General features: G+C 46.1%; 1 long non-coding RNA gene across 1 annotated transcript; it reads right to left on the bottom strand.

Moving 5' to 3' along the window:
- Window positions 1-2,256: 2,256 nt before the first annotated feature.
- LOC134757527 (uncharacterized) lies at window positions 2,257-8,472 on the bottom strand. Its single transcript, XR_010131616.1, has 3 exons — window positions 5,756-8,472; window positions 5,051-5,177; window positions 2,257-3,482 (listed from the first exon to the last, which is right to left on the bottom strand). It is a non-coding gene; the product is annotated as an uncharacterized lncRNA (long non-coding RNA).
- Between the last annotated feature and the right edge of the window lie 1,609 nt (window positions 8,473-10,081).

Here is a 10,081-nt window from a genome sequence, read left to right as displayed (position 1 = left end):
AGGCCATTTATCTTTCGGGCAGAAGAATTTCAACAGTGAAGCTGCGCGGTGCAGGCTCCGTGCGGGGAGGCAGTTTTACATTTTTTTTTTCATCATGGGTTTATTTCTGTCTTAGCTTCCCCTAAAGTTTGTAGCCTTCCTCCCCTCCTTCTAACGAATCCCCCCAACTGTCATCCTCTCCCCTCACCCCTCTAAATGCATCCAGCCCACCTCAAGCTACTTGAACTGAAAGAAGCATTCATGGCCAGGCCGCGTGTTTGTTTAGACTCACCCTGTGTTAGTCCATGTGAAATGCAACAGAATGGAGAAAAATGTAATTCTTTGCCGGCTTTTGATCAAAGAGAGGACTTTAAAAAAAAAATTCAAGATGGATTTCTGAAGGACAATTTTATACACATGCTGCGTGTTTCGGAGCTCCAGTGTTTAGGTGATTTTGGGGAAAAAAAAATCTTTTTTCCCCTTTTGATCCCAGAGAGAAAACACTCGTGCAAACACATCTCCACCCCACAAACATTGCAAGATGCCATTTTTCATAAGTCTAACCGGCTGAAAAGAGGAAGCATTTCTCTTCCAATTTATCAACAACACAAGAGAATGTAAAATACGGCCCTACTGCAACAGGCAATCTCTTTCTTGCTTTTGTGGGAATTCAAAGCAAAGTTACCCTTGTTGCTGAGGCTAATTTCAGGACCCAGGATGTCCGGTCTGGGTCCTCGAAACACACATGCGTCCACACTTCCTCCATCCATCTTAATTTCACAACCAACATTAAACGTACGTTTCTCCCCTAACTCGCTCAGCTTCAGAGCAAATGCAAATAAAAAGTGCTTAAAATGGCAAACATTTCCTGTCATTGAAGGCCTTCGTTAGGGTGGGGGTCGCTGAGTTCTAAAGTATATTTTCATAGGAAAACTCATTTCAGATCGTCGGCAGGAGCTTGGACTGTTCATACAGCGAAGTTTGGGGTTTGCAATCAGCCTGAATTTATTGCAGTCAAGTGACCCTTTATAGGATGTAGATGTAGGAGAGCAAAGATTCCAGATTCAAACTTGGATTAACCTGGGGCCCAGCTCAGGTCACAGGAAAAAATTAAAATATACTGAAAACTGTCCTCTTCCCCTCCCCTCCCTTCAATTCATTTTCTGTTCCATTATGGAAAAAAACCCCCAAATTTGGAATTTTAATGTTGTTTTTCCTCCATTGGTTGTTTAGTTAGTGATTTTGCCGACTTCCTGGATGTTCATTTCTGGTTCTGCACAAAAGAGTCACATTTCCTTTTGGAATCAGGACCAGGAGACAGAAGCGGACTCGGGAACTGTGAGTGCCCCCCGGTCTTCCCCGGCGCCTCTGACCCCTTCCTCCATCTCGCCGCCTTCCCTGCCTTCAGCGCGGAGTTCCCTTTCTCCAGGGCTTCTTGTCTGAACTCACCCCCTCGGCTTTCAGCACCATTCTCCACTTTTAGGAAAAGAAACTCTACAATTTCTACGCAAACATCGGATAAGAAGGGGAGGGGGAGTGACTTTGATTTTCATTTTAAGACTCTGAAAGACGGAGAAAGTAAGCAGAAGCGGGCTGGTTTATTTCAGAGGCTCCCAGTGAGTCCCTACTAAATTTACCTAATAAAATGAAATTTTAAAATTTTCATTTTCTCATTTCATTCCAGCAGAAAATGAGTTTGCCTTTATAATGTCCAGATCTTTCCAACTCTATTGAGTGAGAAATTAACTTACGAAATTTAAATACTTTGGTACACACATGCACACACACCCGAAATGAAGTAAAGTGTGCCTGTTAACACAATAGCAAGCCTGATTTTAGGGTCCTAGGACACATTTTTTTTAATGATGTGTAATAAAGAAAAATCAGATTCAGTTAAAAAAATTTCTCTCTTAAAATGGGTGAATTGTAATACTCAGTAAATTTAATTGTAATTTTTATTTGTTAATATAAGTTGCCTTTTAAAAATCTTCTGCACATCTTGTCAAATTATTGAGAGGACTGCAAAGAAAACATATGTTAATGTGCTAGGCCACAGTTGATTCCTTTCCTTTCCACGAAACTAGTCCAAGTAGTGTAGGAAATTATGAAACTATAGAGTTCTCTGTGAAAAGAATACCCTGCCTTTCATTTCCAAGATAAAGCAATTAATACTGGAATTTCAAGGCAAATCTAATGATCAGTTAGGAGGGAAAAGGAGGAGGAAGGCAGGATGGTTATATGCGTAAGAAAGTCCAGAAATCGACATCGGACAGATGTATCGTGGAATGTGATCATATTTATAAGGAAAAATTACATAAACTTCAAAAATGAAAGTTGTTTTGCTTAAGCGACAGAAAAAAAGAATTTCGAATAATATTTGGGTTATCCTAGTTTTGTACGCTTGTGTTCACCAAAGCGTTCAGGGTCTAGGAGGATAAAAGAGCTCCATCCCAAGGAGTGTTTTTGTGTGTGTGTGTGCGTGTGTGTGTGCGTGTGCGTGTCTGTATGCGTGTGTGCGCGTGTGTGCGTGTCTGTGCGCGCGTGCGTGTGTGCGCGCGTGTGTGTGTGTGCGCACGTGTGTGTGCGTGCGCGTGTGAGTGTGTGTGTGTCTATACCCAGCTCTCCTACACCTTAGCCCCAAGGATGCTGGGGAGAAAAATGTGGGAGCTGACTAGGTGGAACCAAATCTTTACTCCAGAAATTTATAGCTAATATAAAACTCTTAAAAATGAAAAAAAAAAAAAGTTTTCTTACCTTTTTAAAAAGTCTTCTCTTTGGGGGGTTATGTCAGGGGATAGAGGAATGGGCTTGAGCCAGTTTTCAAAATTGCTATAGGCCAGGCATGGTGGCTCCTGCCTGTAATCCCAGCACTTTGAGAGGCCGAGGCAGGAGGATCGCTTGAGCTCAGGAGTTTGAGACCAGCCTGGGAAACATAGCAATGCCCTGTCTCTACCGAAAATTTAAAAATTAGCCGGGCGTGGTGGTGTGCGCCTGTGTTCCCAGCTGCTCGGGAGGCTGAGGCAGGAGGGTCGCTTGAGCCCAGAAGGTCCAGACTGCATTGAGTGGAGATCGCACTACTGCACTCCAGCCTGAATGACAGAGTGAGACCGTCTCAAAACAAAAACAAAAACAAAAACAAACCAAAAAACCAAAACCAACTCCCTCCCCGCCCCCGAAACAACAACAACAACAAAAAACCCCAAAAACCAAATTGCTATAGACCAATATTTCCGGGTCCCTGTGATTTTGATTAGAGAGTTTTGTTCTTGTTCTTCTGTTCCGTAAACTATGGTATTCTACCTCTTAAATGCATTTTTAAGCTTTCTAGTTTGGATGGCCTTAAACAGAGAAGCCCGTCCCTGGGTGGGGAGGTTTGTCCGCTGTCCAGTAGATGGCGCTGTTACTTCTAGAGTGAGGGGGGTGGGGGTGGGGACGACACCGCGTCGCAGCCCGAAGTCACAGGGGCCACCCCGTCGCCTCTCCCAGGGTGTATCCATCGGGCTCTAAACCCAAGAAGAAAAACTTTTTGAGGCCTCTCCTGAAATGTGCTAATCTATCAAAGAGCATTTATAGTATTTAAGCCAAATGTTAATTAACAAATAGCTCACCCTCCTGAAACAGTCTGAGATAGTGGCCAGCTAGAGTTTAAAGAAATACTTCCTGGAAATGTTTGAGATAAAAATGGAATAACGTAGTAGCTATTTCAATATTTTATCAGGTGCCCATATTTAAAAAAATAAAAGATCCTCACCTTTCTCCTAGAGTAATCATGAAGAACGTACATTTTATGTTATATGAAATGCTATGTGCGTAAAAATGGTCAAATGAAACCAGGCAGGTATAGATAATGGTAGTCTCGCCTTCTCAAAAAAGCGTTTTCCTTTTCATGCAGTGGTGGCGTGAATACGCACCCTGGACATTGTATTTCATTACATCAGCACCTGCTAAAATGGTAAACCAGCTTCTTAGACACGCTAAACCTCCACCTCCCTTGAGTGATTCCAGGGTAATCTTCTCCTCTTCCCCACTCAGAAAAGTTTCTAGTTTATTTTAAAAACAAACATTTTTCTATCCCCATCTCTTGCTAGAGAGAATCTCAACTAAGGATGGTGCTTATCACTCTTCAACATATTTGATATTAAAGTGAAAATAATTTTAAAACAATTTTGAATAATTTCAATGTTTAGACTCTTCATGGGATGACATGATTTCTTACTTTGTTTTAAGTAATGATTTGCCATATCTTTGTTTAATTTAAAAAGAAGTAGTGTGCATGTTGACAAGTATTGTAAACAAACTGGCATTCAACAACGGCAACAAAAAGATTTATTCCTTTTCCTAAGAATGATGTTATCCTTTATTCTGGAAAAAAAAATGAAGGAGTATTCATTTGCCTCCAGTTTGAAATACTACTTAAAGACTTAGAGATATGTAAATGTAGCTTAGGACAATGACTTCATCAAGCCTGGTAGTAATTAATCTTGTACAGTTCTTTAAAAATTTAATTGAATGACATGTTAGTTTTATAGTTGTATGAACTTAAAAATTGTGCAAGTCACTCACTAGTCATAACTCGAGTCTATGTATTAATAAAATGATTGTGCAAAAAACCAGCTGTTTAAATAAATTCTGTTCTGCTTTAAAGATTTTGCCCTTTGGGGAGAAAGTCATTTAAGTATTGAGTGGCAGTGGCCAGTGAACAATAGTCAAAATGTAAATAAATCTTCCTGAAACTTAGTTCTAATTTTCTTGAGCAAGATACTAACCCATAAAAAATAAACATTGTTTATTGAACCACGTTTGCATCAAGTGAACCTTTGTAAAATGATACGGAGAAAATATGAACTTCTATGTCCCAAGTACTTTGCTTTGCTTCCTTAGCAGAACAGAGAGAGCTATTCGATAGGTATGAACTGAAGAAAATAGAATTAGTGCCTCTGGTGAGAGAGTCATTCAGATTTGTACAGTTGCACGGAGGTGATCATACTAGAATTAACACCAAAAAATTGTGTCATTTGGCATCTTGGCTTAAGGGATAATTTAATTACACCACCTATTAGTGTTGACTTACGTTTCTGCGCCAGCCAGCCTTCTTATAATCTTGTTTATTTCCAGAAATCACATTTGTGACAGCTCTAATAGGCCATTCAACAGCAAAGATTTTCTCATTTAGTTGAAAATATTTCAGGCTTCAGAAGCTAGCAAGGAAGGAAAGGCATATTTAGACTTCATATGTCAGAGTAAACTGATTTGGGGCAAGATTTAAAAACTGAACTCAACATGCCTGTTTGACCAATTTCAGCCTAAAATATTTTTATGTTTTAATTTGACAACTAAGCTGACAAGACTTCAGCTGATGCAGAGATTATTGCTCCGTCTGACTTGTGTGTGTGCGTGTGCGTGTGTGTGTGTGCGTGTGTGTGTGTAAGGGTAGAAAGTGGATCAGGCACGGTCTTTGCATGTGGGTTTACAGAAACAGCTCAGAGGTGTGCATTGCCAGCAAGTGTGTCCATCTGCACCTATCACTGACTTGGAGTAATTGTGAACTCTTTCAGATTCTGGGTCCTGTGTTTGTAAACTTCCCACTTTTCGTTTTTTGAGAACGTTATTTTGATCTCTGCAAACGAAGGTGGGGAGATGTAGTTACTTCCCTCTTAACAGCTGAATGCAATCAGGGTGCTTTTGGGTGTTGTTTTAGTTAAGAGGCAAAAGAGAAGAGAAAAACACACCCAAACAAACCAGCAGACACACTTGGCATCCAGTGTTTAACGCTCACCCTTTAGTCCCGTCAGCGGGGGAGTGAATCCTGCAGGATACACCATGTTTCACCTCCTCCCCGTTCTCTCTGCACCCCGTGAAATTCTTTTGGAAGGAGATGGAAAATTGTGGGGGTTTCATTTAAGGGTCAGCTCACATGTTTAAGCTGCATGTCAGGAAGAAGAAGGCTGAGATCCTTTGAGCAAACAAGTGCCAGAAACTGAAACCCCTGCCTGTCTCTTGTGCAACGCCTCCCGAGCGGTTTGGAGACTTGAGCATTTGAATGGGAGGCGTCCCAAACATTCCAGTCCAGATCTCCTCCAGGAGAGGGTGCTGGGGACCCAGGTCTCTCTCTAGGGCTTTGAAAGAGGCTTGCTCGGTGGAGACAGGAAACATGGGAGCAGTCCAGGGGAGCAGTTGGGCATTCACAGAGCAAAAGCTGCCATGACCATCCGGTTCCAGGCACTTGCCATGCAGACATGGGCATGAGGCCTAGCCAGGCCAGGAGCTTGGACCAGGGTCACACTGCTACTCAGTGACAGAGGCTCTCCTGACCACCCCAGAGCACCATACTTTTTCTTGGAACTCTAATCTTGGTCATTCAGTCCTTTAACAAATGCCTTAGTTTTTAATTTGTTAGGTGACCATCTCCCATGACTAGAATCTATGTTGTGATTGCTATATTCCCAGTGCCTTGAGTGATCCATGAGATGCACTTATAATAAAGCTCGATAATTATCCAGAGTTTACAAGGGAGCAGGTACGGCATGGGATAACTCAATGCTACCTCCCAACAAGTCAATGAGGTAGGAAATGTCATTACTCCCATTTGACAATCAAGGAAACTGAGTCCCTGAGAGGTTGAGTGAAATTTGCAAGGCCACACAGCTAGTGTGGAGAGTTGTGGGGCAACGGGGATTTGAATCCAGGCTGTCAGATCGAGGACCACACATTCTTAACTGGGCCTCATAGTGCTTTGGTAAATAAATACTGGCTGAGTGAATAAATAAGAAGATGAAATTGAAAAACAGTAGGGTGTGATGTCTGCAGCGAGAGTTTCAGAGGAGGGCAGATTTGGGTTCACACAGGCCTTTACTCTCATTTACTGATGACCGGTAAATTCCTTAAATTTTCTGAGCCTCGACAGTTTCCTCCTACATGAAATGGAACTAACCATCTTTCTTTCTGGGTTGGGAAGACTTGAGCTTGTGAATGAAGGACTTGGCCCATAGCAAGTGCTGAATAAAGGGCTGCATTATGACTATCTCTGGGCCAGCCCCCAAAGCCCAGACGTGAGCGGGCAGAGGAGCTGCTGCCCGTAACATATCTCTGACTCCAACCAACTGGGTGACCCTTGTAAGTTTCTCAGCTTGCTGTGTCTTGCTTTTCTCTTCTGTAGAGGATGGCTCACTCTTAGTTCCTGCCTGGAAGGCTTGCATGAGGAAAGGGGGCCAGGCCCAAAGTCAGTACTGAATGATCGTCCACTTGGAGGTTCACATTAGGCACTTGTATCCTTGCGGCACTCACATGTTGGGACGCGTGGCCCACTGGTGGCTGGCGGGAATGCCCGCGCTCGCTCATGCTTCGGTGCTTTTGCACACGCTGGCCCTTCGCCCTGGAGTGTTTTTCCAACCAGTGAATCTCCTTTCACCGCTTAAGTGCACTGTGTCGCTGAAGGGTAATTATCTGAGTGTTGCAACTCTCCCTCTTGCCCTTTCTGGGCTGTTCTATCTGAGAGCATATTTGTCACTTAGCGCTGGGTCACCTGGGTTACCCATCTCTCTGACTGTGGAGTGTGAGGGTTAACTCACGTCATCCCAGACCAACTTGGTAAAACGCCCCTGGCCACATTTCCCTAGGGATACAAGATGTAAGGGTGTGACATTGTGGTAGAAGAAGGCACGAGTGTGGTAGAAGAAGGCATGAGTGTGGCAAAACGAAGCTTTGTTTCTAAGATCTCCAAACCCAGGCCCACGAGCGGCATCCATGCATTCACTCTTGCAGCTGGCTGCCGTTCAATCAGCAAGGAGTATTTATTGAGCACCTGCTGTGTGCCCGGCACTTGAGTGGCGCTACGTTTAAGGCTATGAACAAGAGACCAGGGCGCCCCTTACCCCTCCACAGCTTATCAGAAGGACGACACCGCACGGGCGACAGCAGGCCTGGGTGTGGCAGGCTTGGTGGGGATGGTGGGTGCCTCAAGGAGGAAGTTTCAGGGAAGGCTTTGGAGACGGGGCCTCTGAGCTGAGGTGCAAAGGATTAGCCTGGTGTAGGGACGGGGCAGAGGCTTTGCAGGCACGGGGAGTGGAGGGTGCAAGACCGCGGCGAGGGGACCGGCGAGGGGGGCGTGGGAGTCGGGGCAGGACCCTGCTGGACACCTGGTCTGCCCTCAGTGCCGCTTTCCCCAGGGCCACACAGGCTGGCTCTGGTTATACCCATTTTACAGACGGAGACACTGAGATCAGGGAGCACCGGTGGCCCTGGGAAATGGCTGGGCCTGCTCGTTAATCCCCAGGTGAGCGGGCTTCGCTGGCCTGGGGGGCTCCTCTCCCAAGAGACCATCTCCAGGGACGTCATAGTTCATGTCCTGAGCAAGCCGGCAGGCTGGTTTTACCAAGAAAGTAAATAGGTGAATAAAACAAGTAATACAATAAAACAAACAAACCGATCAACGACATCTTGACCTTAGTATGCCCGGGTGGTCTGCTTTTCAGTGTCCCCAAGGAGAGAGGAAATGTTGTAATTGGATGGCATTGCTGTCAATCATCTCAGATTGGAGGAGGCTGCGGAACCCTTGGGCCTGGGAGGTTGTTGCCATGGAGACGGCCTGGGGCCATGCGGGGCGGGAAGGCCCCTCCTCCTCTCCTGGCCGCCATGCCTGTGGCCTCAGGAGACAAGGTGAATGCCGCACCTGTGGACTCTCAGCCCGTCTAGGAGGAGGATAAAGCACAAATCCGAAATGCAGTGTCCCTGGAAGGGACGCCCTCTCTGGGCCCGCTGGCTCCCATCTCATTGGGCTGAATGGGGTCATGTGACCACTCTCCGCTGCAAAGGAGTCTGGGAAACTGCATTTTGTTGTTGTCGGAGCTCATTTTGAAGCCAAATGAAACGAGAATCGTGTCAACGAGGAAGGTTTAGGGAGGGGGTGGATGTGTAGGCAACCAGCAGAGGGCCCCGAAATCCGTGAAGATCAGGTCTGACGGTGGCTCCATGCTCCCTCCATTAAAGGGCTTCACAAAAACCCTTCCGAAAAGAGATTTCTTGTTTAATATTCGGAATATTTCACTCACTGCCTCATTAGAAAGACAATAAATTAATGTGTTTACGACTTAGAAAAATCAGGAGGAATTAGAGGAATCAGGATTTTTGGGCCAAGAGTCTCCTTGAAATAGGCGGGGGTCGTTGATGATTATCTTTCCACACGGAAGGAAATCCAGGCTCAGGAAGGTCTGGTGATTTTCCCAGAGTCACACAGGCAGAGGGACTCAGACCACAGAACCCCTCCCTGGCCCCAGAATCCCAGCCGCGATGGGCGATGCGGGGGAGTCATCGCAGGTGAGGGCCTGGGAGGCCTGATCTCATCCTCCAGTGTGGCCCTGCCATGTTGCGCCTTGGGGTACCCAGGGCTTCCTCCCCCTCCTCCCGCCCTACCCGGCCCACACCTCTCAGGCTCCCGGTTGGTAAGGGATTTTTTGCAAGTCAGTTATCTGAGCTCAGACTGCTGGCCCTGGAGGGAACCCTTCTCACTGCTTCTGGCTGAAAGCGTTTGCCTCACCTCTCTAAGCCCCGAGGGGACAGAGGAGGCTCTATTGCAGCGGGCGGGCCTGACAGGTCACAAGGAGAGCCCAGATGTGCCGGCAGCCGCCTGTGTTTACACCCATCCCCAAGCATCGCAGCATCGGGGGCAAGACGCTAAGTTTCTCTCAGGTCATGGCTTCCTCATCATGAGAGTGGGCAGCACACGGCCCCCCATGGGGCTCTTGTGGGGTCTGAGAGAGGAGTGTGGTCACTTGGCGCCCGGCCTGCAGAGACAGTATGAGGGCTGTGGATGCCAAGGCCAGTATCTGCCGTGGCGGCCACAGCCCTCATGCCTCCCTGTCAGGAGGCACCAACAAGGTAGTGGGAAAATGCGCCCCTTTCTCAGTCTCAGTTCTGTAACCTCTCAGCCTTGGATTCCCGGTCTGCAATAGGGGAAAATTCCCCAGATCTCCCTCATAGGGGTGCTGTGAGCATGAGAGAGAAAAGCATTGCAATGATGAGTAGTTACTGAGCACAATGAGTAGTTACTAAGCACTGCTCACTTGCCAGGCTCCTGGCTGGCCCTTCTTCTCTCTTCTGCAGAGCT

Source organism: Gorilla gorilla, chromosome 18 (assembly GCF_029281585.2).
Source record: "Gorilla gorilla gorilla isolate KB3781 chromosome 18, NHGRI_mGorGor1-v2.1_pri, whole genome shotgun sequence".
NCBI classification, from domain to species: domain Eukaryota; kingdom Metazoa; phylum Chordata; class Mammalia; order Primates; family Hominidae; genus Gorilla; species Gorilla gorilla.
The sequence above is the reverse complement of the archived record's forward strand: the minus strand, read 5'-3'. Positions and strand labels throughout refer to the sequence as shown.